Below are 26,249 nucleotides of genomic sequence, written 5' to 3' on the forward strand. Positions count from 1 at the left end.
GTATATGTGTATATCTGTATTACATTCGTTGTTCTGGTTGTTGTTCGTATTTTGTTTTGTGCAGAAGAAAAAAAAGAAGAAGTAGAGATGAGAGTCATCATCGCGAAAAGGGCAGGACGGACGAAATCAGTGTCCTATCTTTTCTTTCCTCTTATCTCCGATGAGAGGTAAGTAAAGAGGGGCAACTGTCATACCCTAATTTCGTCCGGGGATTATTACTTGATGACATGCAACCTTTGGTTAGCCGCTTTGAGATACTTGGCGTCCTTTGTCGCACAATGAATGAAGTCCTGAGACGTCTCAGAAATCGAAAGGAAGCAGGCTTACGTGATTCGTGAAATTCCGTAATATGGCGGAAATCGAAAAGAGGTGTTTTTGCGCAATCCGTAAGTTTCCGTAACTTCTTCGAAAGCTAAAAAAGAGTAAATACATAAGTCGTAAGGGTTCGTAACCTTGCGGAAGAAAAAATAAGTATCGTTACAAAATTCGTAAAGTTTGGTAACGTTACCGAAAAAGAATTACAAAAAAATAGAAAAGGGGAGTGCATTTAGTAAAAAGGGGGTGCAAATAGCAATCTGGCCCAATTGGGCCTTCCAGAAGGTTCCTCCAGAAGGTTGTTGCTTCTGGAGGAAGCAACCTTGCTCGCCTGGGCAAGCTGAGCTCGCCTGGGCGAGCTGGGCGGCAAGCTTCTCCCCTATTTTGCTATAAATAGGGGAAGAAGTGAAGAAGAAAAGGGTTCAGCCCCTTAGGCACTTCTCTCTCTTTCGAATTTGCTGAGGAAAATTAGTTCCGTGAAGAAAATCCAAGCCGAGGCGCTTCCGTAACGTTTCCGTGGGTAATCACGCGAAGATTCTCGACCGTTCTTCAAGATTCATCGTTCGTTCTTCGTTTTCTTCAGTCTTCAACGGGTAAGTACCTCAAACCGAGCTTTTCAATTCATTCTATGTACCCGTGGTGGTCCACATTTTGTTTCGTGTATTTTATTCTCGTTTCCATTTACTTTTTATACCCCCTTTTGACGTGCTTAAGCCATTTATTTAAGTCATTTCTCGCTTAATCTAAAAATAAAATAAATTTCCACCGATCGTTTGAATTGTATCATCCGTTAATTTTGGTTAAAAGGAATTCCGACCGTTCGGTCGTGCCGTAACCACGTTGGAAGTCAAAAAAGAGGTAAAATAATAATATAATAATCAAAAAAATGTCTTTTAGTAAAATAAAGCGAAAGATCAAATCGGACGTTTTCTCTTTGGGATTTCTCATTCTTAATTGAATTGACTAAATAACTAAAGTGAAACTAAGGCTAAAATCAACTCGCCTAGTCAAGCTCGTCCACAAAAATAGGTTTTTTTGAAAGTTTATCATTTCAGTTTCTTACTAAGTAAAATGGATCATTTTTAAAGGTCCAACGCCTTTAAATGATCGCTCTTCAAGTAAAAAGAATCACTTGATTCACGCATAAGTAAGAACTACGTAGGTCTGATTTCCTCTCCAAAGGAGGATACGTAGGAGCAAAAGCCCGCTTTTGTCGACCTCAAAAAATAAAAAGAAATAAAAGGTAACATGACACAATTCCACAATTCTAAAAAATAGGTTGTTGTCCTTTGAGACAAACGTGAGAGGTGCTAATACCTTCCTCAAACGTAAATACAACTCCCGAACTTAGAATTTTCATTTTTGACCGGTTTCCTTCGGTTTTTCCGATGCTTTTCACAAATAAACGTTGGTGGCGACTCCGCGCACCTTTCCTCCTTTGGAAAGCGCACCCGTGAGCCTCGCCCTCGCTCACCCGTGAAGGGCACGTTGCGACACAGCCAATAAGAATATCAAGAAGATTATCCAGAAGATGACCGTGTCATGCAAGGATTGGCACGAGATGCTCCCCTTCGCGCTACACGGTTACTGAACCTCAGTGTGCACATCAACCGGGGCAACGCCGTTCTCATAGGTATACGAAATGGAGGTTGTGCAACCGTTTGAGGTGGAAGTCCTGTCATTAAGAATCTTGGCAGAGTCCGGATTAAAGGAGTCGGAGTGGGCCCAAGCACGTTTCGATCAGTTTAATCTCATAGAAGGCAAGTGTCTGGCCGCCATGAGCCACGGGCGTTTATATCAGAAACGAGTGAAGAACGCTTTTGACAAGAAGGTACGCTCGCGCAAGTTCAGCTAAGGGGACCTGGTACTGAAGAAAGTCTCCCAAGCCCTGAAAGACAATATGAAGTGGGCCCCGAACTACAAAGGGCCTTTCGTCGTAAAAAGGGCTTTCTCCGGAGGGGCCCTTGTGCTCGCCAACATGGATGACGAGGAACCACCTTCACCCGTGAACTCTGACGTTGTCAAGCGATACTACGCTTAATATAGAAGCAAGCTTCATGATTGAATCAAGATTGAGTCATGAATCAAGATTGATTCATGATGATGAATCAAGATTGATTCAAGGTGTTTTGATGATAACAAAGATGATGACAAAAAGCCCAAGAGAATGATTTCAAGATTGAGTCAAGAACAATTCAAGAATCAAGAGAAATTTGATTTCAAGATTCAAGAATCAAGTTTCAAGAATCAAGAATAATCAAGATCAAGATTCAAGACTCAAGATTCAAGAATCAAGAAATGACTCAATCAAGACAAGTACTAAAAAGTTTTTCAAAACATTGAGTAGCACATGAAGTTTTCACAAAAGCTTTTACCAAAGAGTTTTTACTCTCTGGTAATCGATTACCAGTTTACTGTAATCGATTACCAGTAGCAAAATTTGTTTTCAAAAGCTTTCAAACTGAATTTACAACGTTCCAATTAATTTCAAAATGGTGTAATCGATTACAAGATTTTGGTAATCGATTACCAGTGCATCTGAATGTTGGAATTCAAATTCAATTGTGAAGAGTCACATCCTTTCAAAAAAATGCTTTGTGTAATCGATTACAATGATTTGGTAATCGATTACCAGTGATAAGTTTTGAATAAAAATCAAAAGATGTAACTCTTTCAATGGTTTTCAAGTTTTTCTAAAGGTTATAACTCTTCTAATGGTTTTCTTGACCAGACATGAAGAGTCTATAAAAGCAAGACCTTAACTTGCATTTTGAGAACAATTATTACAATCCTTTACAACCTTTGAATCTCTTTAAATATCTTCTTGAATTTCTTCTTCTTCTTCCTTTGTCAAAAGCTTTCTAAAGTTTTCTAGTTTTCCAAACCATGAAAACAAAAGTGTGCTATTCATCTTTTTCATTCCCTTCTCCCTTTTCCAAAAAGAATTCGCCAAGGACTAACCGCCTTAATTCTTTTTTTGTCTCTCTTCTCCCTTTTCCAAAAGAACGAAGGACTAACCACCTGAATTCTTTTGTGTCTCCCTTCTCCCTTGTCAAACAATTCAAAATGACACAATCTGAGAATTCTTTTGATTCTTCCCTTTCCCATAAACAAAAGATTTCAATGGACTAACCGCCTGAGAATTCTTTTGTTTCCCCCTTCGTAAAGTTTCGAAGGACTAACCGCCTGAGAACTTTGTCTTAACACATTGGAGGGTACATCCATTGTGGTACAAGTAGAGGGTACATCTACTTGGGTTGTTGTGACTGAGAACAAGAGAGGGTACATCTCTAGTGGATCAGTTCTAGTGGAAGGTACATCCACTAGGTTATTCAAAGAGAACAAGGGAGGGTACATCCCTTGTGGATCTTTGCTTGTAAAGGATTTTGCAAGGTTGAAAAGAAATCTCAAGGACCGCAGGTCGCTTGGGGACTGGATGTAGGCGCGGGTTGTTGCCGAACCAGTATTAAACTCTTGTTTTTGTCTTCTTTTTCCCTACACTCTTTAATTTCCGTTGTGCACTTTAATTATCGATTTTACTTTTGGTTAAGTTTTTATTTCTATTCTCTACTTTCTTAACATTATAGTAAAAGCCTAATTGAATCTAGTAACATTAAGAAGGATAGTTTTTTAATTAGTAAAGGTTCATTAATAATTAATTCAACCCCACCCCTTCTGAATTATTCCGAGGCCACTTGATCCAACATCAGGACGCGGGCGCACCGTCGCCACCTCAGCAGGCCGATTCGGCTGGGCCACTGGGTGTGGACCGGTATCTACAGCATTTGGTTCACCAGCAGGCGGCCAACCACCGTGGACAGGTGCAGATACATGAGTGTCTCTACCAGTTCAGCCTCTGTCAGCAGGGGGCAGGGTTCCGCCCCTTTTGTATGCCCTACCCCGAAGTAGTTTGGGGCTGAGGTCGCATAGGCTGGAGACTGGCCCGATGCCCAGGCAGGGGAGGAGCCTGCAGGATCCTTCAGTGAGGCGGATGAATCCTGTATGGATGAGGATATGACTGACCTACTCGGTTTCTTGGGAGGGAGCAGAGCCACATGACCAAGGTCGCCACACTCTCTTGTGATTTACCTCACTGCTTTCAGTTATTGTTTTTGTTGTCATCTAACATTACTGCTTTCAGTCATTGTTTTTGTTTCCGATATGATCTGGCATTACGACTCTCAGTTATTTTGTCACTGTTTTTTTATTGCGACTTACCATTGCATTCTTCTCCGTTTGCTTTGTGATTTGACATAGGTAGGTCGTGTGTGCCCTCATCCGCACGACCTTTTCGAAAAAGAAAATAAATAAATTATAATAACTTAATAGATGAAAAATAAATAAAAATAAAATTGGTTAGCTAAAAAGCCAACATGCTTTTGAAAAGAAAATAACTTCCATCTTTTCTTTGAACAAAAATTCACCAATCAAAACGAAGGGTTTTTTGTTGGAAAATGTGTATACACCTGAAGGGTGAATGCTGTGAAAATTTTCCCGAACGCCCCAAATGGACTCGGGCGAATGCGTGAATTGATAAAAGAACATGTTTTGGGAGCACTGGGTTGACTAAAATAGAAAAAATAAATCCTAAGCCCTAGTGTCACATGACCATAAAAACTTAATGCTTGAGTGTCCACATGGGTGCATGCATGACCAGTTTTGCGTAAAATTTCCTAATCATCAGTGTTGCATGTGTATCATGGAAATAATGTGGGGCATCTCCTTTTTCCCTGAATCGTTGGCCAAACCAACATCCTGACATATATCATGTCCAGCCGTTCTACAAGCCTTGAGCCAAAATCCCAACTTACCATAAACCCTACCCTTGGAAGAAAACAAAAAAAGAGAAGAAAGTTCTCGATCAAAGATCGGAAGAAAGCAAAAGAAGAAAATTCTCAATCAAATATTGGGGGAAAGCAAAAAAAGAAAGAAAATTCCCGATCAAAGATCAGAAGAAAACAAAAGAAATATACAGAAAGGTCCTTGGATCCGACAATATTTGAACAATACAGAATTGTCACCCCCGAATAAGGAAAGAAAGGAAACCACGACCCGAAGTGGTCCTCTCCCTTTGATTGGCAACCAAAATCCTGTGCACTAGCGACTTTCTCGCCCCGCCCTAAACAAAAACAGAAAAGGAAAAGGCCCAAACACTCAGAGCCAAATTCCTCACCAAAACACCATTCCCGAAAAAGTCCTATTGATCCATGATCACGCACGTAATCTTTGATTTGATAGGAAATGATCCGCAAAATTAAGTCATGACATATCTATGGTTCGGAATTAGGATAAAACACTTATCTGTGTGAGATTGATACACTTTGAGTGATTTTCTTCTATTCTGTTGGGCCTAGTGTTTCCTCTAAATGGTCATTTAGGAATGAACGCTAACATCTGAAATCTCATTTATGGTTATGAGAAAATTTCATCAGCATACTCTCCTTCCCCAATAGACACATTGTTTTTCATCAAAAATCATATGTTGCTCTGATCAGTTGGAGATTTTGTTTCTTTACTAAAGCATGTTCGCATTTTAGTGAAAGAACATCGAGACTATTTAGTCTCACAAAAGAAAGAACTACATAGGTCTGAGTTCCTCATCACAAATGAAGGATATGTAAGAGCAAAAGCCTCGCTTTTGTCGACCACCCCACCTTTTGCTATCATGACCCAAGAGTCTGGTAGCATGTGGAGACACCTTCCGATTATCCGCACCTCGTCATTCGGAGACCCCAAGTTCAATTGACAAGCAGAGCCCAATGTGGTCATCTGCACCCTTTCTGGAGATGTCAGCACCTCCCGGTAGAGACTATTTTAGTCTCGCACATCACAAAAGAAAGAACTACGTAGATCTGAGTTCCTCATCACAAATGGAGGATATGTAGGAGCAACAGCCTCACTTTTGTCGACCACCCCACCTTTTGCTATCGTGGCCTGTGAGTCGGATGACATTCGGAGATACATAAGTGATTATCCGCACAAATGATTTCTGTTAATCCTAACCCGTGAAGTTAGGTGGCAGATGGAGATACCCAAGTGGTTATCTGTATAAACACTTTTTCGCTATCCGTCAGACTCAGAGTCCGGTAGCATGTAGAGACTAACGTCGTCTTCTGCACCCTTTGTCAATCAGGGGCAAACGAACCCGTTGACACGCAGAGACTTACGTCGTCTTCTGCGCCTTCTATCATCCTGACCCGTGAAGTCAGGTGGCGTGCGGAGATACCCAAGCGGTTATCCGTATAAATGGTTTCTGTCATCCTGACCCGTGAAGTCAGGTGACGTACGGAGATACCCAAGCGGTTATTCATACAAATGGTTTCTGTCATCCTGACCCATGAAGTCAGGTGACGTACGGATATACCCAAGCAGTTATCCATACAAACGGTTTCTGTCATCCTGACCTGTGAAGTCAGGTGACGTGCGAAGATACCCAAGCGGTTATCCGTACAAACAGTTTTTGTCATCCTGACCCGTGAAGTCAGGTGACATGCGGGGGTACCGTATGGTTATCCGCACCTTTCGTCAACCATGGGCAAATGAGCCCGTTGACGCGCAGAGACTAACGTCGTCTTATGCACCTTTTTGTCATCCTGACCCATGAAGTCAGGTGACATGCGGGGGTACCATATGGTTATCCGCACCTTTCATCAACCAGGGGAAAACGAGCCCGTTGACGCACAGAGACTAACGTTGTCATCTGCACCTTTTGTCATCCAGAGACAGCGAGTCAGGTGGCAGGCGAAGATACCTTATGGTCATCCGCACTTTTCATCAACTGAGGCGAACGAGTTCGACGGTATCAGGATGATGTTGGTCGTCAGATTCTGATTATTCTCAAAATATTTGCAGGTTTTTACTCTCATTGTGCGGAGACATTCAAGCCCGACGACGCACAAGATTCTTCTCTGCTGGGCGGGGGGCGATCAAGTTCGATGGCGTGGGGAAATGTCGTGGTTGTCCCACTTTATCGCTTTCAACACACTGAAGTTTTGTCGATGCTTCTAATGCCTTTTCTTTCTTTCTGAATGACAGGTTCCAATGGTTGGGATATTGACCGATCAAATGATGTTCCGCTCGAACGAAATTAGTGTCTTATCTTTACTTCGCTTTTATCTCCAATAAAAGATAAGTAAAAAGGAGCAACTCTCATACCCTAATTTCGTCCGGGGACCATTGTTTGGTGGCATGCAACCTTCGCTTGACCGCCTCAAGGTACTTAACACCCATCGTTAGGTAATCCGTAAAGTTACGCAACATTTCGGAAGTCAAAAAGAAGCATTGTTGCACAATCCGTAAAGTTCCACAATATTCCGAAAGGAAAATGGGTGTCGTTACGTAATCTGTAAAAAGTTATGTAACGTTTCGGAAAGGAATCAGCAAAAAAACACAAAAGGGGATGTATTTAGTAAAAAGGGGGTGCAAATAGCAACTAAGCCCACTTGGCCTTCCAGGGGGTTCCAACAGAAGGCGGTGCCTTCTGGTGGAAGCAACCCTGCTCGCCTGGGCGAGCTGGGCGGCAACCACCTCCCTCTTTTCTCCTATAAATAGGGGAAAGAGGGCAGTGTAAATTGTTCAGCCCTTTTGGTATTTGAGGATTCTCTCAAAATCAGTGAGGAAAATTATTTCCGTGAAAAAAATCCAAGCCGAGGTGCTTCCGTAACACTTCCGTGACGTTTCCGTGAGCGATTTCGTGAAGATTCTTCACCGTTCTTCTTCGTTCTTCGTTCGTTCTTCGTCGTTCTTCGGTCTTCAACCGATAAGTTCCTGAAATCGAATCTTTCAATTCATTATATGAACCCTTAGTGGTCCCCACTTGTTTCGCGTACTTTTATTTTCATTTCGTTTGTTTTCTGTACCCCTTTTTTAACGTGCTTTAACCGTTTATTTAAGTCGTTTTCTCACCTAATAAATAATAAAATGAATTTCAACCGATCATTTGAGTTGTAATATCGTTTAATTACTGCTAAAATAAAATCCAACCGATCGTTCACGCTGTAATCTCGGTCAAACCAAAAAAAGGCAAAATAATAATAAAATAATCAAAATATCTTTGAATAAAATAATCAAAAAAAATCAATCAGACGTTTTTCTTTGAAAGTTTCGTTGAATGAATTGACTAAATAACCAAAGTGAAATTAAAGCTAAAATCAACTCAGAAATCAAGCTTTGTCCGCAAAAATCACTAAAAAACCGTTTTAAGGTCCAACGCCTTAAACGGTCCTCTTTGCTTTTATCGGTTAACATGGACCGTTCAAAAGCATAAAATCAACCCATAACTTTACCGCTTTTGCAAGAACTACGTAGGTCTAATTTTCTCATCGCAATTGAGGATACGTAGGAGCAAAAGCCCCGCTTTTGTCGACCACCCCAAGAGATCGTTAATGATCCAATGCCTTAACGTTCCTTTCCTTTCAAAAACCAAGAGATCGTTAATGGTCCAACGCCTTAACGTTTCTCTCCTTTCAAAAGAATCAAAAGATCGTTTAATGGTCCAATGCCTTAAACGACTTTTGTGCGGTTAAAATCTATCTCGCGGGAAACACCCTTGTCGACCACAAAAAGATAAAAAATACAAAAAAAAACATAAAAAGCATAAAAACACAAAAAGACATAAAAGAAGGGAAAATAAAACATTTTGAAGTCATATTTGCACACTTGATTAAAGGTTGTCGTCCCTTGTGATGGACGCGTGGGGTGCTAATACCTTCCTCGCGCGTAAAAACAACTCCCGAACCTTTCACACTTAAAGTTCGTAGACCACACTTTCCGGTTTTTCTGACGTTTTCCTCAAATAAATGTTGGTGGTGACTCCACTCATTTTCCTCCCTTGGAAGACTCACCCGTGAGCCCCGCGTCGCCCTCCCGCCGAAGGGTAGGTTGCGACATTAGGGTTTCATTATTTTTTGGGTTTTGTATTTAGGGTTCCATAGTGTAGGGAGGGTATCCCATAAGGTTAGGGTACCCTAGTAATGTAGGATTTTTCAACCCTTGCATTTTAGGGCACCTAGACTAGTTTTTGTGTTAGGGGTAGTTTTGTAATTTCACATGCATTAAGTGCACTATTTTATGTGTGTGATGGGAGGGAAATTTAATTGAATTGGGAGAAGCCCAATCCAATTAAATTTCGGACCAGCCTAAGGGGAAGGTGAGCATTTGCTTGCTACACCTCATTGCCACATCATATAATCACACTTTTTGCATGCCCTTCATGCTTTACATGCCTCATGACACCTAAGCACACTTAGTGGAGAATCTTGGATTTGATCTTGGAGTAGTGGGTTGAACCATAGCTGAAATTCACTAATCTTCAATGACTCCATAGCTGAAATTCTTTTTACACAAAGTCACGGGATGCAAACAGTAGTGTGCAAAATAGTGGGGTCAATGTTGATGGTCATTCAGGTCACTTTTTTAGTTTTTCTGATAAAAATCTGATTCAAGTGTCCATGCCTTACTATGGAGTCATTGAAGATATTTGGGAGCTTGATTACTATGAATTTAAAGTGCATGTTTTCAAGTGTTTATGGGTTAATGGAAATACTAGAGTACATAAAGACAAAATGGGATTTACTTTGGTAGACCTTCAAAAGGTTGCTTACAACGATGATCCATTCATCATGGCAGTGCAAGCTAGACAGGTGTTTTATGTCCAAGATCCATGACTCAAGATGGTCAGTGGTTCTACAAGGGAGAACAACTTGTATCGATGACCTGATTGATGGTTCAACACTTGATGTCAACGAGATGTCGGCTTTCTGTGAACAAATGCCTTTCATAAATGGGGAAGATCAGGAGGATGATGTACATTCAAATCGTAATGATCATGATGAAGGTTTATGGGAGAATATTCGTATGTAACTGCATATTAACAAGGTAATGTATATAACATATTTCATAATTGTAACACATTTTTGTATTTTGATATTTTCAAGTTAATGCTTATATGTTGTTTATATAAAAGATTATGTCCTAACTCAATTTTTTGGACTTACGCAGACTCATGGCAACACCCAAAAGGTCCCCTCCACATCCTTCAGAGGCTATGTCTAGGAAGACTAGACAATCGTCCAGGCTGAGAAGGTTGATTGTCCGAAGTTTGGATCAGCCACAGCCAATGATTAACGTCAATCCTACCACTGGGAGAGGATCAGGCCCCCATAAAGAAAAGTTCCATAGTTATTTAGGGGTTCTAGCGCGAGAAAAAATTCCTATTCTCCACTCCAATTGGAATGATGTACCAGAATCTTTAAAGAACCTAGTATAGGATGACATTTTGGTAAGTGCGTATTTAAGTTGACGTTTGTATTCAATTTTATTTAAATAATTTCAAAATATTATTATTCATTAACTGTTACATAACAATTTCGATTTGGAGGGAAATTTTGACATCCTTGAAGGTGACAATGCTAAAAAGAAGGTGATGTCAACGGTCGCTACTAGATGGAGGAAATTTAAGTCCTCCTTAACGACAGAATATGTTTATGTTGACAATGACGATCAACAGAAAGATGATCCTTTTGTTAAGTATGTTATTGATGCAGCAACATGGGCAGAATTTGCTAAAAGCCACCAAACCCCTAACTGGCAGGTATATTTAAGTACTTTTCAAGTAAAAAATTGAAATTCTTATCATTTATTTATTTACTAATTTTGTCAAAAAATTTCTTGGTTATTTGTAAGGGAATGCAAAAAAGGGCCTAGGAAATTCAAAAATACAATGACTGCCCCCACTTACTGTCTCGTAGGGGTTATGAACTGCTAGAAAAAAAACTAATGGACTAGAAAAAGAAGACACGAGAACACCAAGCATAGTTTAGTGAAAATTTATCACTAAGTGTTGACCCACCATCCCCCGTTTGAAGACATGTGAAGTGGAAGATGGCCCACACAAAGCGATATGGGCAGATGACCTCTACAACAGCCCAAGAAATATCAGACAACATTGTGAGTAATTACCTCTATGTTTCACAGTCCGACTTAGTATATTGTATAATAAGAACCTGCATTATGTTTAATGTCATGCTGTGTTTTTAACATGACTCTTTAGAAGAACAAACGACACAGGGAAGCTTTGTTCCACATGGTCATCATGACATTGAACATGGCTATTGGTCGGCCAAAGCATCCAGGTCGTGTACGTGTGGCGGGGAAAGGTGTAACAATCAGCCAGTATTTTGGACAAGCATCTCGTGACTCAAACAGCTCTTCTACATCAATCAGTCAACAACAATTGGCTCAAATCATCGGTAGAGGAAGAAAACAAAAAATTATAGGAAGTGTGGAGGAGGAAGGTAGAAGAGGAAAACAAATGTAGTTTGGAAATAACTAAACAAGAGTTGAAGCAAGCAATAAAATTAGAGTTATCCCAAATTTCATCACAACACTCACCTCCACTTGAGGCACCTGATATACAAGTGTTAGCTGCACGTGTGAGCACCAAGGGGAGCTATGCTAAAGCAGACACAATTCCATCAGGTAAAGAGCCTTCTGATGTTCACGCGGATACTATGGGCTTATACGTAGTTGGTGACCAGTGTACTGAACTAGTGGCATTGGGAAAAGTGTATGATAGTGCATCCACCATACACAATGTCCCTTATGCAGATGATGTGGTTAGGGTGAGTGTCGGTGACGCTCAAGTCCCTTTTCCGACATCAGAGATTCAATTTGTGAAGCAGGCCATTGGCACATTCGTAGGGTGGCCGACACATCTTGTGAAACCTGTATCTAATGAGGTATATTATTTTCCCTCTAAGTATTAATTGCACTCACATTTTTAAATAAAATTATCGTAATTGATATTTTCATTAAACATGTAGGATTCACCAAAGCGTCTATCGAAAAGGGTTACATCTGTTGGAATGGACAATGCAGTGGCTGTAGTTGATCCATTAGGAAAATTGGTTAAGAACATGTTTGATGTTTACCAAAAGCCAATTGATTTGCCATTTGATGGGGCGAAATTTGGGATACCTAATCTCAAAGATGGCTTTTTCATCACACACGCAGATGTAACCGAGATAATTTTAAGTAACAAATGTTTGAACATATCCATACTATAGTTGTGGATGATGTAAGTTAATTTGGTTTAGTAGCTATTCAAATTATATATTAACTGATAATTAATGTTGGTTACAATATACCATTAACAAAATTGCCCTCAAATGTTTGAAATAGGTTTATGAATAATTGGAGCACAAGCTTAGGTTATGGATCACTATATGGTTTCCTTGAACCTTAGTCTATACACAACGCAAAGGACAAACGTCAAAAATGTCAACAATACATTCAAAAATGGGTCAAGGAATCACAATGGCAAGTGTACCTAGGAGCTTATTTGAATTAGTAAGTGAATTTGATGTTGAAAAATGTTCAAAAATTTGCATTATAATTGTGTAACTAATGTTTTTCGTCTTCAGGGCACATTAGCAACTTGTTGTTCTATGTCCACAGGACAATATTGTTGTTTGGTTATGTTCTTTGCGTAAAAAGCCTGATGTTAACATCAAGGCTGCAGTTAACAGGTTACTTTCTAAATTTAATTAAATTCGAATAATGTATACCAATTGTAGTGGTAAAACACAATGATTTTTATATTATATACATTAATGGTATTTTGAAACTAGTGCAATAAAGACAATTACCAGTAGTTTGGAAGGAAAGGCAGATCAAGCTGTACCTCGGTGGATTGAACCAAAGGTATGTCATTATTTCTTCAAAAGTGCTCTCGTGTTACTGCCATGTAATACTTTCATAGTTGTAGCTTTAGTAAATATATTTCATATTGCATTTATAGTCATGTTCAAACCGGAGGCTATGAGTGTGGATATTATGTCATGCATTGGATGTGGTGCATAGTGAGCGACAGTCTGAAGAATGAATGGAATAGGGTATGTTTGCTATAACAGGTTTTAATTGTTACTTTTGTATCAAAGTCTAATTCAATGTTTTATGTACGTCAGTATTTTCATATTTTCAATTTTGCAGTGATTTTGTGATGGAACACCATTAAACAAAGAGGTCATGACAACACTTCGCAACAAATGGGTAGCATATTTTCTCCTATTTAAAAATAAGGAATTTAGAAAAATGTAGATGGCATAGGAACATTTTTGTTTGACACAACACATTTACATTGTTTACATTATAAACAATTATGGTCAGTTGACGTTTAATTCAGTTGTGTGGATATATATTTTTATCAATATTTGGTTACCCTCCATTTTTGTCCGATGACCCAATAAGCTCATGCAGAAATGTACCTTCCTTAATTGGGTGAAACGCTTTTGATAAAAATAATAGTAATTTGTTGGATTTCTTTGTACAAATCATTTAACATTTGCAGATGAGGCGAATGAAATAAAGGTAACTTGGTCATTTATTTAATTTAGAAGTTGTCAAGATTGTTATGCAGTGAAATCATCTTTGAAAGCTGAAGATGGAATTCTGTATCCCCTTGACACATGCAAATCTCATTTCCATAATGAGACTACTGTTGTGGTCTGCAGATTTGTATGTGAATCCCAATTTGATGTTTTCTTGGCCTTCATTCCAATGTTTCACATCTACGGACTTCTGTTCTTTGGATTAGGATTGTTGTGTGTTTGTGTTACAACAATTTCGATGCAGAAATATGACTTACCAGCAGTGCCACCAATGATCCTTGCACTAGTAAAACATGCAAGGAAAGCTAGGTGTGACTTGTCCAGCCTAAGAAGGGTGGGGTTAGGTGCTGCACCTTTGAGCAAGGAAGTGGCACAAGAGTTTAGAAGGATGTTTCCATGGATTGAACTGAGGCAAGGTTATGGCCTAACAGAAAGTAGTGGTGGAGCAACATTTTTTGCCTCAGATAAAGATACTAATGCTCATACAGATTCATGTGGGAAGCTAATTCCAACTATTTGTGCAAAAGTTGTAGATATTGAAACGGGGAAGCCTTTGCCTCCTCAAAAAGAGGGTGAATTATGGTTCAAAAGTCCTACCATTATGAAAGGATATCTAGGAAATTTGGAGGCAACAAGTGCAACAATTGATTCAGAAGGTTGGTTGAGGACTGGTGATCTTGGTTACATAGATGAGAATGGATTTGTTTATATAGTCGAACGTATAAAGGAGCTAATCAAGTACAATGGTTATCAGGTACTCAAAGTCATAGCAGTTCAGTTTTCAATTGGAATATCAGTAAACTGCTCTAGTTATATATATCAAGGTATCAAATTACTTGTGTCAGGTGACTCCTGCAGAACTGGAATCTGTGGTGCTAAGTCACCTCCTTATAGTTGATGCAGCAGTTACCGTGTGTTACCCTATCACATTTTCACTTTCATTTTTCATTATTTCTATGACTTTCTCATGGCGTAACAAAGATATGTTTGCAGGGTTGAAGATGAAGAAACTGGACAGATACCAATGGCATATGTGGTGAGAGCAACTGGTTCTGAACTCTCAGAAAACCAAGTCATTCAATTTGTTGCAGGCTAGGTAGCTCTCTTTCCTAAGCTCATTTTAACTATTTTTTATTTAACTTGAAGTAAAATGGAGAATTTTCAGGTGGCTCCATATAACAAAGTGAGAAAGGTGAGTTTCATTGACACTATTCCAAAGTCAGCTGCTGGCAAGATATTGCAGAAGGATCTTGTTTCTCAAAGCAAATATCAACTTGTCTCCAAGTTATGACTAACATGTATAAATGGTGGTATTAGTATTCCAAGTTATGACTCAATGTCCTAATTTTTGGGTAGCAAATGTTACTGAGGTTCTTTGTGAGCTACAACTTACTATAAAGAAAGTGAAGGTATCTACTACACCTCATGGCAAAGTCATAGATCTATTTTTGATCACAGAGACCTGGTTTATATTTTATATTTGCTTTCCTGTAATTGTTAGTTAATTTCTGTTGAACCTTGTTCATCTATTCATTAAGACTTCTACATCTTGTAAAAAAAGTTCGTCAACATCATCCATTCAGAATTTCATGCTCCTGTTCACAATTTCAAAATCGTCTCCCTTATCCCCCAATTGACTACTTCATTTATGAGTCCTTCTTTGTCTTCCACCCATTTTGACTCGTTGACCATTGAGTGGCTTTTCTCTGTTTTGTCTGTGTTCTCTGTTATAGTATCTTATGGCTTCTTTCTATTATAATTTTATTTTGTTGGCTGTTAGAACTATATTATTTTGTTCTATTATAATATATTTTTCTAATGTTAATTGTTATTATTTTAGAAGTAATATGCTATTTATAGTTTTCTTATATTATTTTTATAATAGCTAAACTTTACCCAAGTTAAGTTTGTGAGTCAAATTTACATAAACTTGACTTTGACAACCTTGGTCTTTACGATTAAATCTGTCTACTCATTTATAAAATAAAGGTGAGACGAATGTCCAGTCAATAATATTGAATTTTTGAGTGATGGGTTGACATCTAGACGTGAGAATTTATTACATGATAGAAATCAAATAAATTCTTCAATAATAACTCAATTAATTTCTTCATGTATATGTCTCCAGATAGGCTGTCAGTAACGTAAAAGTAATCCCTGTGGCCCAGCCATGGCTGCACCGTTTTTCTCAACGCCCTTTCAGCCTTATGTTTATCAGGTACTTGCATCAATTCTCACCCTTAACAGCAATTTTTTTTTCTTCCTTTTTTGAGCTTGTCTTGGCTCGAATCAATTGCTTTCTGTTAATCTTGATTTTAGAATATGTTAAATGCATTGATGGCTTCTCAGCTAGGATTGTATTTTGTGAAATTGAAGTACTCCAGAAGATCAATTTGTGTTTCTTTTAAATATTGCTAAGTTTTTGCAATTGAAGAAAAAGAGCTTTCTAGAGTTTTCAAAAATCTAATAAAATATGATTATGGTGATTAAAAATCCCCACAATGTTAAAATTAACTATTTTATATCAAATTATTGAATGATCATTTTGGATAATATTACAAACTAAAAGGATCAAAATGAGAATTTTAAAATATAAAGGATAAAAATAAAAATTATTAAAAACATAAGACACCAAAAGGATATTTTAGCATAAATTATTAAAATGATCTCTCAGTTTATTACAATTAATGTTTTAGTTCCAAAAAAAGTTATTGTCATATTTATCTTAGTGTAATTATTTTATTTATTATTACATTCAGGAAAAGAATGAAAATATAGTGTGAATACTCTTAATATGAAAAATTCTCTATGTTTTGTTATTAACAAAATTAGAAAAAGATATCTAATAGCCGGATCAAACTGGACCAGGCAAGCTGGGCTAGAGCTTGATTATGTGCTTCATCAAATCAAGCTAAAAAGGCTCACATTTAATTTGAGAGCTCAAGATCGACAAGTTGCTTCTTAACTAGATTACAAGTGTAAAATAATAATAATAATATAAATTATGTAAATATAATATTTTATTAATTATTTAGTTTAATGGTCTAAATTATTAGAGAGGGATTAAAAACACAACAAAAAAATTGAAAAAAATTCTATTGAAAAAAAAATGAGAAACTAAAATTAGTCACCTTATTATTTATGATTTTTTTATTTGAACATTATATGGGTTCTATGTGAATTTAATGAGATAAATTTCACATCTTGAATCAATTAAAAAAAAGCTCAAAATCATATTCCAAAATTGAAAATGATCACTATTTTGAAATGACAACATTAATTCAATTTTGAGAATTAAAGGAGAATCAATCTTAAAAAAATGACTAAAACAAATTTTAATAACAAGATGAAGGACCAAAATATACACATTAGCGTTTGTTTTCCTATTTTATTTTTGTATTGTAGAGAACGAGACTACAAATGAAAGACATTCGAATGGTACAAGTTATTTGATTTCCATAAATCTATCCAAACTTGCAACAGACTATGAACATTTTTGCCAGAAAATTCGACTTTCCTGCGTCTTCTTGCCCTGAAGCTGGGCCCCGGAGACTTTCCTTTCTTTGGCTCTTTCACGTTCTAATAATGACAAGGAGGGTTGAGGACATTGCAAAAGAAGGAACCAAAACAACTTCAGTTTCATCTATACATAATATCACTTTCTGCTTCAACTATACATTAATATTACTAAGTTAGTTCAACATTGTTGGTAATCATGTTGAGCACTAACACAATAGCTATCCTTGTGATCTTAATTTCCCTCTTCTACTCACCATCCAAGGATGCCTCCACCAGAATACTCCACAGGCTCTTTTTCCCTTCATCATTGACAGGCCCTCAGTCCCTTGCATTTGACTCCATCGGTGGAGGGCCTTACACTGGTGTTTCTGATGGAAGAATTCTAAAATATGAAGAAACGTATTCTGGTTTCGTCAAATTTGCTTACACATTGCAAAACAGGTATGTATCTGTCTGCTATCATCAACACGGGTGATGAGTCTGTCTTTTGTTTCTTTTTATGTAACCAAAACCATTGTTGGTGCAGGAACAAGACAATCTGTGATGGCATTTCTGACTTCTCAACACTTCAAGAAACATGTGGGAGGCCTTTAGGATTGAGTTTCTACTATCAGACAGGTGAACTGTTCATAGCTGATGCTTATTTGGGGCCTGTGAAAGTACCTTACTATGGAGGTACTGCAACCCAACTTGTTGCTGATGCACAGGGAAATCCTTTTTGGATTTCTTTCCAGGGTAGATCTAGACCCTGAAACCGGAAGCGTTTATTTTACAGAAGCTAGCTCTAGCTTCAAGCTCAGGTAATCCATTCTCACGGTTTCACTTTTTCATGTGGTTGCATAGCTAGCTTGTGATGTAAGCATTGCAAATGTGGACAAAGTCAGTTTGTTTGTACTTTGTAGCTCAACTATCATGGCTTAATCTTCAAGATGGGTTCTAAACTTCTGGTGATGTCGATCATTTGTTTGATCCTTTACCAAAGAAAAACATGAGTAATGCTAACCCTATTATATCTAGTGTAGGCTAAGTCTGTTTGGGTAAACATTTGCAAAAAAATTTTAATGAAATTCATTTTGAAATTAAGAGATTTATGTATAGATGTTTTCTTCTAAAAGCAACTTATTAGTAAAATTTGGTATATAATTTTGGATTATAAAGCTAGTTCAAGTTGCTTCATGTCAAAGTCAATTTTAAACTCAAAATCAATTCTTTAACGTGAGACAAAACATTTGATTTTGTATCTAAAATCATATTAGTCGATACTTCAACATGATTTTGAATAATCCAATGTGAATCCAAATATGCACTAATTATAATTGTGGCATTTGAATTTTGCAGGGATCTCCATGAACTGCTAAAAAACACAGATTATTCTGGAAACCTATACAAATATGATCCAACCACCGACCAAACCTCATTGTTGCTCAGCAATCTTGCTGTGGCAGTAAGTGACAATGGTTCATTTGTCCTTGTTAGTGAGTTGAATTCCCACAGAATTCGCAGATTCTGGCTTGCCGGACCTAAAGCAAATATTTCAGTATTGTTGCAAATTCCAGGAAGACCAGAGAACATCAAGAGGAATTCCAAAAATGAGTTTTGGGTGGCAATGAACTATCCTTTTGGGTCACCTCTACCCCCAAAACCTCCTGTTTTGCCTCTAGGACTCAGAGTCAACGAGGATGGTTAAAAGTTTTAGAGGCTGTGCCTCTTGTCGATGAGTTTGGTACTGAATCCGTCAGTGAAATTCAAGAGTTCAATGGGACACTCTATGCTTCGTCCCTGCATGTTTCCTATGCCAACATTTTCAAAGTCTAGTTTTTAACTCACTGCTGCATTTGTACGGTTTTAAAGAATATAAGAGACATTTTAAAATAAATAAAAATTTTATTGATCCTTACATACCATAACATCAGCAAACCTCATTGTCTTCTAATCTTTTGCAGCATTTTTTGAGGTATTGTTGAAGATTGAATCCATAACATTAAAGGTGAAACCACGGGAATGGGAGGCACATCAAATATCTCCATTAGCATTTCAGTGCATTCCTGCCCTCACCTCTTTCTGCTTTCTTCTCTCTAAAATAAATAAAGATCAATTCCTAACTTGAATATAAACTCGACGATCTGTTTGCTGCTACACTCCATGACCATAAGTATCCTGGATTTGAATTCTCACCTGTTTTAGAATGACAGGATATTGTTTTAAGGTCCAGTAAATAAATTTAAAAAACAAATTGCCTTTCTCTTTTTAACAAAAGCAATTATATTACTCAACAAGGGTAGATCCATATCCATTATATCACTTTCATCACACGAAGACATGAGAAGCAAAAGCTATTTGTGCTTCATAAAACAATAGTACTTAGGCTGCATCAGAAGATTTAGTTCCTCAAAATTAAGCATCCAATCCATTACAACTTTTGGCTATGTTACTGTTCAACTAATATTTCCTATTTTTTCTTAGATACCCTTTGTCAAACTTTGTGGGGTGATACCCTTTACCAAAGAGGGAGTCCTTTGATAAGGCATCTTGCCAAGCTTTGTGGGGTGATACTGACCTTGCTTGGGAATGGCAGTCTGCTGTGAATGTTGCTGTGAATGTTGCTGGGGGGTTGTTGTGTGTTTGGAATAACAATAATTTCCAGGTTGACCTTAGAGTCTCTGAAAAGGGCTTCATTATGCTGGGTGGGGTTTGGTTGCCTGATATGCAAAGGGTAGTTGTGGTCAATATTTATGCTCCCTATGATATCGTGGGTAAAAGGCGGCTGTGGCAGGACTTGAGTAGAAGGAAGATGCAATCCTAAGACCTGTGTTGGTGTCTTGTTGGGGATTTTAACTGTATCAGGCATCCCTCAGAAAGAATGGGGAGCAATTGTGGCAATTCAGAGTCCAACATTATATCTGAATTCAATGATTGGCTTGCTGTTATGGAGGTTGATGATATTCCTTGTGCGGGTAAGCTGTTCACCTGGGTTAGGCCTAATGGTTCTTGTAAAAGCAAACTGGATAGAGTTGTAGTCTCTGATGGTTGGCTCTCTAAGTGGCCAGACAGCTCTCAATATAACCTTGAAAGGAACTATTCTGATCATTGCCCTATCATCATGAAATCTAAGAGCATTGATTGGGGCCCTAAGCCTTTTAAGGTTTTTGATGGTTGACTAAATAACAAGGACTATCACAAGGTGGAGAAGGAATGCTGGACTGAGAATCAGCCTTTCAGGTGGGGGGGGGCTTTGCTTTAAAATGCAAGCTAAAGGCTCTCAAACAAAGGCTGAAAAGTTGGAGTAAAGACAATGTAGGTGACCTGTGTCTTAAGGTTAACCAGCTTCAGCAGAAGTTGAATGATCTGGAGAATTCCATGCCTCATCAACCTTCTGACCAGCAAGTCCTACAGCTGAAGAAAACTCAAGCTGATCTATGGGAAAAGGCTAATTTGCATGAATCTTTTGTCAGACAGAAATCTAGAAGTAAATGGATTAAGGAGGGGGATAGTAACAGCTCTTATTTCCATAAAATTATCAACTTCAGCAGGAGGAGAAACACCTTGAGGGGGCTGAAGATGGATGGTACTTGGGTAGAAAATCCTGACTTGATCAAGGCTGAAGTTCTGCAGCATTTTCAGAATAGATTCAATGAACCTCATCTGAATAGACCCAACTTGGATGGAGTTCATTTTAATGTTCTGTCTCCTACCCAGAGGAAGATGATGGTCCAGCCTTTTAATGAAGAAGAGATAAGGTGTGCTGTGTGGAACTGTGGAAGCGACAAAAGCCCGGGTTCAGATGGGTTTAACTTCAAATTTATTAAACACTTTTGGAAGGAGCTAAAACCTGATTTTCTAACGCTTATTGCAGAATTCTATGTGAATGCTACATTTCCTAAGGGCGGTAATTCTTCTTTCATTGCTCTCATCCCTAAGCTTAAGGACCCTCAGTCTATTAGTGACTTTAGACCTATTTCCCTCATAGGATGCGTCTACAAAGTCATTGATAAATTGCTAGCTAATAGGCTGAGAAAGGTCTTAACTCACCTCATTGATGAAAGGCAGTCAGCCTTTGTAAAAGATAGACAGCTGCAGCATGGTGTTTTGGTTGCTAATGAGGTAGAGGAGGAGGCAAGGAGGTCCAAGAGGTCATGTATGGTCTTTAAAGTAGACTTTGAAAAGGCCTATGATTCTGTGTCATGGCATTTCCATTTCTACATGATGAGAAGAATGGGTTTTCATGAACGATGGATTAGCTGGATCAAGGGATGCATCACCTCAGCTTCTGTGTCAATCCTTGTGAATGGAAGCCCAACCTCTGAGTTTAAGCCTCAAAGAGGCCTGAGACAAGGGAATCCCTTGACCCCGCTTTTATTTGACTTGGTTGCTGAAGGGCTGACAAGTTTGATGAGGGAAGCAACTAGCAAAAACTGCTTCCAAAGCTTTCTGGTGGGGAAGAATAAAGTGCCTGTGAACATTCTCCAATATGCAGATGACACTATTTTTTTTGGAGAAGCTTCTATGGACAATGTGAAAACTGTGAAGGCCATGCTTAGATGTTTCGAGATGGCTTATGGCCTGCGAATCAACTTTGCTAAAAGCCAATTTGGAGCTATAGGGAAATCTGAGGATTGGTGCCTCTCTGCTGCTGCCTTCTTAAACTGTGCTCTGCTCAACTTCCCATTCTGCTACTTAGGGATTCCAATTGGAGCTAATTCGAGAAGAACGGTGGTGTGGGAACCCATTATCAGAAAATTCGAGGCTAGGCTCAACAAATGGAAACAGAGAAGCATTTCTATGGCTGGCAGAATTACCCTAATTAATGCTGTCCTAACAGCACTGCCTATGTTTTATTTGTCTTTTTTCAGGGCCCCTACAGCAGTGATTAATAGGCTAACTGCAATTCAAAGGAAATTTCTCTGGGGTGGCAGCAGTGAAGGGAAGAAGATAGCATGGATAGCTTAGAGTAAAGTGTGTGCCTCTAGAGCTATGGGAGGCTTGGGAATTAAAGACATTAAAGCACTTAACAATGCTCTCCTAATTAAATGGAAATGGCTGATGTTTCACCAATCAGACCAGCTTTGGAGCAGGATCCTAATTTCAAAGTACAAGGGATGGAGAGGTTTGGACCAGAGGCCTTCAAAGAAATACTTCTCTCAATGGTGGTCTGACTTAAGGTATGTTAATCAGCACCCGGACATGGAGGATGTCTCCAAGCAGTTCTCTTGGAAGGTGGGTAGGGGAGACCAAACTCTTTTCTGGGAAGACCCTTGGGTTGACGGCGGGGTACCTCTTAAAGAGCAATTTCCAGAATTATACCAAATCTCTTCCCAAAGATTACACATTGTGGAAGACATGGGTTATTTTTCTGAAAATGGGTGGGAATGGACTTTCTCTTGGAGACGAAACTTGTTCAACAGTGAGATGGGGGTAGCTTCAACTTTTATAGATCATATTGCAGCTATCAGAATACGTGGCAATCTGAAGGACACCTGGCTGTGGGGAGCTGAACCTAATGGGATATTCTCTACCAAATCTGCCTATAACCTTATTAAAGCTGAGCAGTTCTCTGAAGCTCAAGGTTCGGGTTTTCATCAGCTTTGGGACCTTAAAGTCCCTCCTACAACTCTATCTTTTGCTTGGAGACTGCTTTGGGATAGACTCCCTACTAAGGATAATCTATCTAGGAGACAAATTCAGCTTGACAATGACCTGTGTCCACTCTGTCAAAATCAACCTGAAACTGCCTCCCATTTGTTCTTCACTTGCGACAAAGTGTTGCCTCTGTGGTGGGAATTCTTTACTTGGGTCAAGGAAGATAGAGTTCTCCACTATAGCCCGATGGATAACTTTCTTCAGCACTCATCTACAGCTGGAGGAAACGATATCAATAGAAGATGGAAGATATGGTGGTTGGCTGCTACAAAGTCAATTTGGAAATCCAGGAATGACTTGGTGTTTCACAATCATTCGTTTGACATCTCTAAGTTGGTGGACAATTCTATTTTCCTAACTTGGACTTGGCTCAAGGGGTGGGAAAAGGATTTCAGTGTTCTTTTTCACCAATGGTCCTCAACAATGTCTTTAGCCTTTGCTTAAGTTTTGCTTTGTAGGGTTGGGATTGAGATGTTTCTCATGTGGGGCTCATGTCTTTTGTATCTTATCAGGAGATCTTTCTCCTGTGTTAGTTGTAGTACCCCTGGTACTCTTATCTATTAATATATTATATTTATTTTTGGCGGTTCAAAAAAAAAAATTCAGCAGCATATTTTGACTTTAATCCTATTGTTTCATGTTGTACAAAATAGATAGAAGTTTCAGAGGCTGTATATAAGATTTGCATATTTTGACTTCAATCCTATCAAGGCCTGTTTTTGAGTAATTTTAGGCTTTTTAGAACAGGGACAAAATAGATGGAAGTTTCAGAGGCTGTATCTAAGATTTGCACAATTAACCATTCCGCTAATTACACATTACACACAATCCATTCTTTACAATTACTATTTTGAACCCATCAAGATAAAAAAAAAAATTGCTACAATTCATAGGAATATCAGATTGGGGTGAGACCACTTAGATTATAAAGCTGAGGCTTAACTCTCTAATGGTTTTAACATGCCAAGTCAGGTTCAAAATAGAGCGCTTATATAGCAATTATGAAAACAGGTTCAATTCTAGGCAAATTTCAATATATGACTTATCATATTGCGTTCTAACTTTCTCATTTCAAATGTATAACCTCTAATAATCCAAGATAAAACTGACCTCACTTAAAACAGGTTATAATTAGAGTATAAGACATGTAATTCATACAATTGCAAATCCTTAACTCAGATCCACGATCCATGAAAAATCCCAAGTAGCTTTCATCTCAAACATAACATTTAAGCATAATTTCACATCCTTGACATATCTAACTTCAATTTAATCACTTAAATAAAACCATTTAGATCATCAATAGATTCACAAGTCAGATCTGAATAAAGAGAATTAAAGCATATACAACATTGATCATTACGATACACATACAATCACACATATCAAGGTAATTAAGGTGTTCCTTAAGCAATTACACTAATTGCTTTTGAGTTGGTGTTCACCGATTCATGAAAGATTCACACTAATCTCTCAATGACGTTAGGTACACATATAAGCACAAAAACAATACTCAAGGCATTTGTCAAAGAAAATCCCAAAACACTAAACTACGAATCTCATATCGACTCGTCGGCATCGAACCCCAAAAGAAGTTAGGAGTAGAGAACCCCTAACTCTCTCCTAATGTCGATGTCTATGCTATCCCTCACTCCCCCCCTTACCTATGCGTAGTGCCCTTCATCTTCCAAGTGGTGTAACTTTTCCCTCGGTTGTCCGATTGATGCGTATGACCTCGATGTTACAATGTAGAGAAGGAATTCTGAAACGATGAAGTCTTACCGATTAAGCTCTAGTTTTGGCCTTAGAGGCTCAAATTGTTGACATGCAATGGGTGTGGGAGCAAGAATTTGTGCTCTAATGTACTTAGAGGGCTGGACCTTGGCTTTTTACCCATGTGTGGAGAAAGGTTTTATTTTTGGTGGGTGGAAAAACCTCGATTGTGACCTAGGGAGCTTGTGAGAGGTGAGGATGGCTTCATGAGGTTGCTAGCTTGCAGGCTTGAGAAGAAAATAAAGAGCAAGTGATAGCTTTTGTTGATAGCTAGTCTCGGTTGCAGGGAATGTGGCGGTGGCAGGTGGTGTTAGTGGAGGGATAAGTAGACATGGCAAGAAAACCCGTACCCGTGGGTACCCGCCCGAATCCGTCTCGACTTTGACGGGTAATACCCGAGTTGACCGGGTATGGGTTCGGGTTCGGGTTTTCCCCGATAACCAAAAATCGGGTATGGGATTACTATACCCGTCCCGACCCCGAACCCGAACCCGTCCCGCCACTTAAAATCTTTAGAATTTTTGCATAATTTAATTAAAAGACATATAATTTTTATTATTAGTTAATTTTATTTTAGAATTTTTACATAATTTAATATTATTTTCTTAACTATTTATGTAGACACACGCGTTATAATAAATTTATTGATATATTAGTTAAAAATAAATGTTTAACAATCAATTTATTTTTTTCTAAAATTAAATTTTTAATATATTTTTTACAATTTTTTTTAATGGTGTGTGGAACGAGGTTGAGGATACCCGATACCCGACGGGTACAGGGATGAGACAATAAACTCAAACCCGTCGGGTATCGGGTACGGGTATGAGAACTCATATGTTGAGGAGTCGAGGTAAGGGATTGGGAAGACAATACCCGTATCCGACCCGCCCCATTGTCATGTCTAGGGATAAGGTTGATTCAATCAAAGTTTTGGAGGAAGAAAATAGAAAAAAAAATGACAGACAAATACCATTTAATCTGTTGGTGATAAAAGGTGGTTTTATAAAAACAAAAATAAATTTAAGATCGGATTATATTTATTTGATACACTATTGTCAATATTAGTATCGTAGGCTATGGATCCCACTCTAATGGAATGGGACTATAACCATACTTCCATGGTCTAGGTTCAAGGACAATCAAGAGGGATGGCTTAGGCTATATGAAGATATACACATAGACTAACAAGTATAATCAACAAAATAGAAGGGATATACGTTCAATGAATAAAGCTATGAGAATAGCAATTTAAATTGTTATGAATAGCTAATAGAAATTGACTTGGGAATTAAATTAAGGAAAATGTAATTTATATTGTTATAACAATCTTGAAGATATTGAAATTTAATTTGAAATGAATATAAAGATATAGATATAATTCTTTGATATATTGAGATGGTACAGGTATCTCAATTTGATTATTTTAGGATAACTTATGAAATAGAAATTTTGTTCCTTGACCCCTTTAGTTGTAGATGAGCATCAAATTATTTCTTATCGTATATATCAATGATTATAAAATCACTCATTTTGAGCATGTGTTATCAAGATTTTGACTACTTTATGATCTTGTATATATATAAACTTATAAGTTAACTCCTAAAAAAGATATTA

General features: G+C 38.2%; 1 long non-coding RNA gene and 2 pseudogenes across 2 annotated transcripts; 2 read left to right on the forward strand and 1 right to left on the reverse strand.

Annotated features, from left to right (window-relative positions):
• The first annotated feature begins 14,269 nt into the window (after positions 1–14,269).
• Positions 14,270–14,994, forward strand: LOC114410770 (annotated as a pseudogene).
• Positions 14,995–17,071: 2,077 nt separating this feature from the next.
• Positions 17,072–19,061, forward strand: LOC114409629 (annotated as a pseudogene).
• On the reverse strand, positions 18,456–24,990 carry LOC114409631. Of its 2 annotated transcripts, XR_003666152.1 has the most exons (3): positions 24,524–24,990; positions 19,125–19,397; positions 18,456–19,012 (listed from the first exon to the last, which is right to left on the reverse strand). It is a non-coding gene; the product is annotated as an uncharacterized LOC114409631 (long non-coding RNA). The 2 variants fall into 2 exon arrangements; XR_003666151.1 differs by having other exon boundaries at positions 18,456–19,397; positions 24,524–24,987.
• Positions 24,991–26,249: the final 1,259 nt, after the last annotated feature.

This window comes from Glycine soja, chromosome 4 (assembly GCF_004193775.1).
Source record: "Glycine soja cultivar W05 chromosome 4, ASM419377v2, whole genome shotgun sequence".
NCBI lineage: Eukaryota > Viridiplantae > Streptophyta > Magnoliopsida > Fabales > Fabaceae > Glycine > Glycine soja.